This window comes from Anser cygnoides, chromosome 9, assembly GCF_040182565.1.
Source record: "Anser cygnoides isolate HZ-2024a breed goose chromosome 9, Taihu_goose_T2T_genome, whole genome shotgun sequence".
Taxonomy (NCBI): Eukaryota; Metazoa; Chordata; class Aves; order Anseriformes; family Anatidae; genus Anser; species Anser cygnoides.
Window position 1 is genome coordinate 1,867,230 of NC_089881.1, and position 9,010 is coordinate 1,876,239.

A 9,010-nucleotide genomic window follows, 5' to 3' on the forward strand; every position below is an offset into this window, starting at 1 on the left:
TTCTCAAGTAAATAGAGCTGCCCACCCATGCTTTGTTTGTTTTGGTTCTCATTTTCATGCTATATTAATACAAAGTATGTGAAATGTGTCCCCCCCCCCCCCCCATACTGCTACCTCATTTTCTTAAACAAAAAAAACACCAAAACAAGAGATTTATACTTGAGCATGAATCAGAACATTAAGCATTTCAAAAAAAAACAGAAGCCCCTGGTGGGAGACTCCATTCTGCAGCTGCCTAAGAAGTCATTTTAATAAGGATGTGTCCTACTTGCTGGATTCTCTCATCAAAATTCAGAAATACCAGGCCACTTAACATTTGAAATAGGTGGTCATATAAAATGTGAAAATATAGCCAAAGGGTGTTTAAAGCCTATCAAACTGGAGGATGGAGCCTGCTGAAGGACAAACAGGCATGGAATGAGTGCATTCTGGATTCGCACAGGTATGACCCAGAAACAGCACTGTGATGTTAACCCAGTCTGGTCACTGTTTGCAAAATATCCTTGGACTAAATGTAATTTATTAATCCAAAGTACATAACAAACACAAGGAGAAAAATCAGGGGACTTTAAAAAAATCTATTAATTCTGCTGATATTAAGCAAAGAAATATACAATAGATTTGGTTTAAAAACTATGCACATCCTCAGAGTTCTTCACACATCTTTAATTCCAATTCAGTGACATTTTCAGACATCTAAAAGGCCTTAAAGAACGTTAGATGAAAGCACCATCCTGCAACTCCCTTCTAACCTCCTGCTTACACTGAAACTGCTCCTGTCATTTCAGTTCATACAGAGTTTTAATTGCGGTTGTAATGGGAAAGGTCAATATCGATCCATTAACCCATCTACCCTGCAAGACTTCCCAAGCTTATTCTCATTCATAGAGGATATTGAACAGTATTAAGAGCTATTGATGAGAAGAAACAGGGTCAAGGACTACACCTCTGATGCTCTCTTGGATATTATCTCAAGAGATGCATTTCAATAAGCTTCTGGACTGGGCAGTAGAATTCTAGAAAAATCCAGAACCACAGACCTTAAAAATACTGCTACTTAGGCACTGACAAACATCCACAGTGCTTGTAAGTTTAACAATCAGGTCAATCAGTAGTACAAACAAAGGCTAAGTGGACTTTTTTAAATAAAAACCTCAGTAAAATCTTCTTCCAAATATAGAAGCTGGAGAGAAAAAAAACACCCCACACTGCCTTAGTATGGGAACAAGAATGCCAAGTCCATGCCCAAAGTTTCTCTTACTGTGAATTAGTGCTGAAACAAGAGTACATGCAATTCTTCATACCTAAGGAGAAAAAGCTTTGCTAACGCACTAGTAAAGACTCCCACTGAGCCAGAAGTCAATGAGAGCCTTTGAGAGAAGCAGCTTTTTCTGGACCCAGCTCCCATCATCTTCCCAACAGAAAAAAAAAATGTACCTCCAAAGGATTATGCTTGCCACAGACCTGCACATCGGCTCCAGCTCTGGATACAACATCACATCATTTGGTCAGAGCTCAAATCCAAAATTCAGAAGCACACTACAGCTCTTGCATTACCTGAAGTTTTTCCACCTGATTAACAGATATGCTGAGGTTGCTCAGGTTTGAGTGAAGGCTACTCCACCAACCTTTTTACTGAATAAGGAAATACTACGCAGAAAATTGCATGCCTGAGTTGTTCTGTTCAATTACAACAGAAGCAGAAGATGACAAAGCACAAGCACGCTTTCCGTGTTAAAATAAACTGAATAAGTAAAACCATATATTTAAAAGGTGACTACAAAAAAATAAAATGTTTCAGTCCACTAATGATGAGCTTGCAGAGTTTTCACAAGCCTTTTAGGGAAAACCCAACACTAACTTAGAGCATTTCCCAGTCTAAAAAACATGACTTGCTTGCAGCTAGAAAAAAAAAAGAGTCAAAAGGTGTTGAGATACCTTGTGCTCCCACATATTCCCTTAGGGCATGCTGCTCAGAGGACCTGTACTGCAAACCTTTTGCTTGAAGACTTGCAGCCAAGAGCCCTTGTGTCCCATTTTTATTAAGCAGCTCTAAGAATCCAGCAGAAAATACGGCCCCAAATCTGATTATTAAAATGTAGATTAATGATGTAAATGCATCACATCATCCCAGGCATTATTAGGATAAGGATGCCAAATCACTGACCACTAAATGCTAACAGAACTCCTATGGGTTTACCTTATACGCTACTATTTTGTAAGCAATTCAGAGGGAGCAGTTACTTTGCACTTGTTAATCTAAATAACTGACGTCATTTGAAAATCACCACATTAATGTCATTCTGTTTAAAAAGCCATAGTGTACAACTTAGAGACTTTCATTTCTGGAAAGGAGTATTAAGGTCAGGGCACTTGGGCTAACTTGCATGTATAACTTTCCTTCAAAAGCAAATAGCCAAGCATTAAACTCATTGTGCAACAAACTATTAGTGACCCATTGTTCAACTCAACACGTAGGGTATTTGCACCTACTGTACTTCCCTACTTATGACACAACTGCTGCAAGAAATTAAAACCTAAAGTACTCTGTGTAGATCAATAGCAAATCGCTTCCTGAGAGACATGGAAAACATTTGTCCTGCAATCTGAACCATTCCACTGTCTCCATGTATATCTAGAGCAAAACCCCAGCTGAAAAGCAAGCTGCTCTGTATTCATGTATGATTTACTCCTATCATTAGAAATACATCAAAGCAATCTGCTTACTGGAAAGAGAGGTGTTCCTTGCAGCAGATGAAAGGTCAGCAGTAGTTTGCTCTAAGTGGATGTTTTGAAGTACATACGTTGGTTAGCCAAAATTAAATACATTCCTGTTTGATAAATAAATAAATAAATCCCCAAACCTACAAGTTAGGAACAAAGAATTAACTGCTGCAACAAAAAAAAAATTGCTTGATTTATAGCCTTCCAGGTAGCAGTAGCAGGAAAGAAAATGCAAGAAGCTTTTAACCTCTTATTTAACGCAGGAAACTATTAAAATGCAACTGTAATAAGAGAATGAAGAAATAATGATTTATATCTAGACTCCCCCCCCCCCCCCAATAAAACAAAACACCACAACAAAAACCCTATTGTAGCTTGCAGTTAAGCATGTTCTCCTGCTCTCAGTAGCATCCCTGACATAGGCAGTAGTCACAGAAAGAAATAAAATATTGGAGTAGATTCACCATATTGAGAAAATCCTCCAGAGTTTAATTTCTCATCATTTCTTTTCCCTCCAGATACTACTCAGGATTTTACAAATTAATTTACATGAAAGTGTTTTCATTTCTATGAAGTAGGAATTTCTTTTCATAACATTCAGACAACCTAAATAAATGTACAGATAACAGTACCCCGTGTTGCACAGGAAGCCCCTTAAAGAAAGTCTTCCATAAAAAAGGAAGAAAATACATTTCAGTAGAATTACTTTTGCATCTGCCGCTGTATCAGAGTGAATTGTCACTGGCAGAGGCAGAATTTAGATAAAATACCTTGTTATAAAATGTGCATCATATCCATTTAAAACAGGAAAAACTTATATCCTACACTAAAAACACTATTATTCATTGAAAAGGAGCCATATGATCAGATGCATAAAGATAATCTTGACATGAATGCAGTGATATTCTATGGGATAAACTGATTTCCTTCCACAGAAGGCCCATTAACCAGGTATAACAAAACCCATAATTAAACATTGCATTCTTGTTTTCAGATAAGTTTCCCAGCACCTCAACATTTCTAATGAAGGAAACATTTCCTGCTGTCTTTCATCAGAAAAGAAAACTAATAAAGTCTTATTAAAATGTACAGTAACAGAACACATCTGCTTAAAGTATAGCCTCTGTGCAGTGTAATGAGGTTTTGGCTCATAAAAGTGCTCAGACTTTCATTACAGAGATCAATGAACCCAAAAGAAAATTAGTTTAGCAAAAATATATGCACAAGTCTTGCAGAAAACCATTTAAATGAAAATGTAGTTTGTAAGATTCTATATGGACCAGGGCATCTTTCACAAAGGAACATGAATGAAGGAAACACCATGGTAACAGACTAACAGGACTAACAAAGCTGAGTTCTTTCTCAAAGGACAAAGGAGCAGCCCTGAAGTTAGCAATAAACTCTAAGAGAAACATTTGAGCAGACAGAGCAAACAGAAGTGTTGAGCAGCTTGAGGAAATGCAGAGCACTGCTCAGCCAAAGCATCACCAGAAGGTGATGGGTACAGTGGAAGGAGGCTATTGCTTCCACCTGGGAATGTACTGCACAAAGCCAATACCTAAACCCTTCTACTTCAACACAGGTATCTGCTCTAACTGGCTGTACACCCACTGTACTGCTCCATAGCAAAATATATAGCCCATATCATAAAAGAATCAAATTTAGGACTCAAGTGTTTGTATTTTGCTTCCAGTTGCAAAGATATATAAAATGGCCTTTAAAGTTCCTTAAGAAAAAAAAAACAGAAATGTTTAGTAATAAATATTACTAAGCAAGTAATAACAGTCGTGTTCTAACAGCTAGGAATCCCTCTCAGATCCAAAATATGCTTTCATCTTGAGACTCCAGATTTCTGAGGTCGCTAAGTCTCTCTCTTACTCTTCCCAGTAAAGGAACCTCAGCTGTCCTCAGGCTGGTTTTCCTGCTCCAGAACCATCTGGCAATAACACAGTTATTGGTTAGCTTCTAATGCACTATTTGGAAATATGCAACCCAAGATTTATTTACACACAGAAATACAGTTATCAGATTGCTTCAGGATTTCATTGAGCTGGATTTATCTGCTTATTTTCATTTAATGGCCCCAAATGATGCTGATACAAATATACCTTTCCAAATACCTTGCTGGCATGCCCAGCATGTACACACAATTATCAAACAATTAGCAGTCTCCAAAAGGAATAACTCCTTGGAATGGCCTGGTTACAGAAAAAAATACACTGATAAACAAATGCAATGTCTGAAAACAAAACGTTGCTGGGGAAACTATCTAAACAAGAGTTTAATCTAATCCAAGTCAGAAAAGTTAAGGAATTTACCAAGCAGCAGAAAGAAAACACTGACCTTTCAACCAGATCCCACTTCTAATCTATCTGTGTGGCCCCTCTTTCAGAATTATGGGCAACATTTTAAAAAGTTGGAACACTGAAACAAAAGTTTTCAGTGGGTGTCATCATATGCTATAGTGTAACCGAGCATTTGTTAGTTCTCCCAGGCTTAGTAGGTCTTACCTAGATGTAGAAAGAGTAGGACAAATAACTTTGAATGCTCTTGCACTTATCAGTAAATGTTACAAATACAATTAATTTGTTTCTGGTCATAGCAAGATTTAAGAGACACGTACCCATAGCCATCCAATACAATGGGAGCTGACTTCCAGACAGATAACAGTATTTTTTTAGAAAAAAGATGACTCCTATGCAAATTGCTTACATAATGGTTATACCAATAGCTTAAGGGATAACGTACGCTAAGCGGAGAGTTTTCAGTCTGGAATAACCCAAACACGAGGCTTTGGAATCTCTGTGCTGAGACTTCCAGGCCTGGTGGTGTACAACAAACTCCCAGCTGGCATTAGGCAGGCAGACCTCAGCCCAGAGGAACTGAGGATGAACTACATGCAGAGGATCACACCAAGTCCCTGAGCTGAACCAGGCCTGCATGGCATATGGTCTTCAGCTGGATACGTTCCACTAAGCTGCTCTGCTGGCCTACTGCTCTTTCTGCATAAAGCAAAGCATTTGGCTGGCCCTGTTCCCTCTGTCACAAACAGCAGCGTAAGGGCTGCTGCCCTTGGTCACCTGCTCCTGCCTCTCTGCAAGCTGGGCAGCCACCTGGGATCCTCCATGGTCGAGGGGGACATGAGGCACAGGGGGAATTGAGGCCCAGGGGCACCAGCTTCAGTGGGGCCATTTGGAAATGAACGTAGGTAGAGAGGGGAAAGAGAAAAAGCAAGAGGCACTACGGAGCAGAGAGACTACAAAAAGTACAAGAAGATGCAGGTAAAGAAAGCAGTATTAGCCTGGGTCACTATGGCCAGCAGCACACTCTGCCCAGGAATCATGGATCCACAGTCAGACAAATTGTCGGTCCATCACCTGCTGCCTGGAAAAGGGAGCTTGTAGCAGCTGACTAGGAGTGACTACTCATCAGTATTATCTGCATATTCCTAAAGAGTTTCAACCAGAAAAACAGAACTGACAGGCCATTGTTGTCTATTAAACAAGAATGATATCCACCTATGGAAAGGGAACACCCAGAAATAAATTCAATATTTGCAGGTTTCACCTGGAAGCGAAAAACAGAGGTGCAACAACTAGAAGAAGAGTGGATGCAACGGAAGATGTGTACATGAGCAAGTAACGTGTACTTCTGACTAGTACCAGATATCACAACTGGTTATGAGGGCAAGTGACTGGACTTTAGGACTTCAAAAAGCCCTTCCAGTCCTCCCTTCCTGCAAGAGTCAGGGTCAGGTGAAAGGCCTGCCTTCTCCCAAGTCAATAAGACTCTCACTGCCTGCAAGGAAGCTAGATTTCTCCATGAATTTGTGCATTAAATGCTCTATGTATTAATTTATTTTCTAAAAAAAAAAACCAAACAAAAAACCAAAACAAAACACAAAAACAAAAACTGTTATACAACCAGTAATCTAACTTTTCCAGTTGTCTGCTCCCCCCCCCCACAGTAAAGGTTAAGCTGACTGCCAAAGTACTTGCCTTGGGATTCCAAAGAGCATAATACAATATATTCTTTAATATATAATTACTTTAAAATACATCAGTTTGTTAAAAGACTAGATTTTTCCAGGAGTTTTAGGAAAAATCTAATTATAGATTTTTTAGACTAAGTTTACCCTTAATTCCTCAAATGGAAAGTATAATCTTTCTTAGCTTTGTATGCACTAATGAAAGTAATTTAGATTTTTCTTACAGCATGTACCTCTACAGCAATGTGTACCATACAAGCAATGAAGTTTCCATAGATTACAGCAATTTTTCTAGAGAGGAGTATGTCACACTTCACAAAACGTTGAATTTAACACCCAATAGAGAAAAATAAAAGGCTTAAATTACAGATGAACATATTTATAAGCATAGAACAATATCCTAAAGAGCAATAATATAACAGATTCTCTGTTTATTCTACTGATTAAGTGCACAGGCAGCTGTTAATCCAAGTTTAGAGCAAAGTTTTAGTATGTTTTAAACCAGAAGAGGATATGAAAGAAGTGGAACTTAGACAGAGAATTATTATATATATAATGTTCTGTGGGAAATTGGTTTTGAGGAGCAGAGTTCCATAAGTTTTCTACATTGCAGGCAGAGGCATTATTCCATTCTTTGTACACAGAATAGCAGGATAAAACAGTCAGGGGAATGCTATAGTTTGAGATATATCCCAAAAATAACAATATGTACTCTATCACATTTTAACAATGAAAAACAAAACAAACAAAAAACAGAATTATGGCTGTTTACCCACAAAGATTCAGACCTTTAGAAACTTCAAGTCCATATGACTTTGGTTTCAGGTCTGCTCAAGTCTAGAATCAAATACAGATTAACCCTAAACAACAGGGAGGAAAGTTCCCCACCACCATCACCACTAAACTCTTCCTCCCCCAGATTATTTCCCCATCACACACCAAAGACAACCCGTCTACAATCACCAAGACCTACTTAGAAACACATACTTGCACTTGCTTTTTTAAGACCATTAGCAAAACCTTTTGTTACAACAGCTAAGGTGTTTCCCCCCTACCTTAAAAGCCAAGTAAATAAGCTGAAACTCTTGAGCTAAGCAGCATGAAGCACTCACCGAAGCCACCAGGACTGGCTCCACGTATGCAGACTGCCCATGGTTAGAGAACTCAGAGACCAACAGCACACCTAGGGCAAGTCATCACCTAAGAATTTGCCTCTGGAGCAGGAACAGCACTTACCTTGCATTGCCCAGATGGAGCAGGCTCTAGCCTGGCTCTAGCCAGGGGTGGCTCCCCTGCCACCCACAGCACCACCCCAAGGAGAAGCCAGCCAAGGGCTCTTGCTTTTCATGGCCCTTTTCCCCTCACTCTGCCCTTTCTCCAGCCCCCCACATCACTGCCAGGTGCTGTAGCACCAGCACTCCCCCTTTTCAATAGGGCAGCTGAGCCACATAAGGCCCCATATGAAGGGAAGGGTTTTTCACCTGAAAGCTATCACACCAACAGGCAGCTGTGCTCTGCCTTGCAGTGCTTAGCCCCCAAAGACATCATCCCAGGAAGGGCCAGGAGGTCCCAAACCTAAGGAATGGTTTTAAGCTGAAACAGAAAGAAGCAAGCTCTCAACCAAGCTCAGCTGCTCTGAGAAGGCTCACCTGTTTCCCAAGACTTGGCTGCAGCCAGGCCCAAACCCCAAGGGTGGCCCCCAGACCAGCTCCACCTGCCCCAGACCAGTTCCTCTGGATGCTCCCTATCAGCCGCCCAAAAGGAACACAGCTCACCCCAAGACACCCTCAAACAGCTGAACAGGCAGAGGTGTGGAGTCCCAACGACTAAAAGGAAAGTGGGGGGAAAGGCTTTTTTAACCTCAGTAAATTGATGAATTAATATTTATATTGCATCTACCTCTTCTGTAAATGGAAGCACCAAGGTGATAAAGCAAACGGGCAGCAAGGATGGTAAATCTTTCATAAAATCTGGCCAGCCAAACAACTTGCTCAAACCAAATTTCATTAATGTTAATTAAAATGAATATCCAAGAATGGTGGGGGATTTTTGGCATGACAGGGTGTCACATCTCACGAGAACAGAAAAGTTGCTTGGTTGGACACAGATGGCAGAATAATTTTATACAACTTGATTAACTAAGATCTTTCAAGTAGTTTAAGGTTTTTATCTCTAACCACTGAAGTCAATAGGATTTTTGACATTGATTGTAGCAATCACAAGAATCTGCATTACAGAGCTGCTCACTGTGCATCTATAAAACACTGTAGTTCTCAGCATTCATTTATTTGAATGGTC

The 9,010-nt window shown here is 39.8% G+C and overlaps 1 long non-coding RNA gene across 3 annotated transcripts in view; it reads right to left on the bottom strand.

The window, feature by feature from the left end:
• The window catches only part of LOC136791435 (uncharacterized), a 132,205-nt gene extending 123,701 nt beyond the window's left edge, over window positions 1–8,504 (bottom strand). The window contains exon 1 of one of the 3 annotated variants that reach the window (XR_010833510.1): window positions 7,949–8,484. This is a non-coding gene — a long non-coding RNA (uncharacterized lncRNA). Of the gene's footprint in view, window positions 1–7,948 lie in introns of all 3 variants that reach the window. The other 2 variants (XR_010833511.1, XR_010833512.1) reach the window with 2 other exon arrangements.
• Window positions 8,505–9,010: the final 506 nt, after the last annotated feature.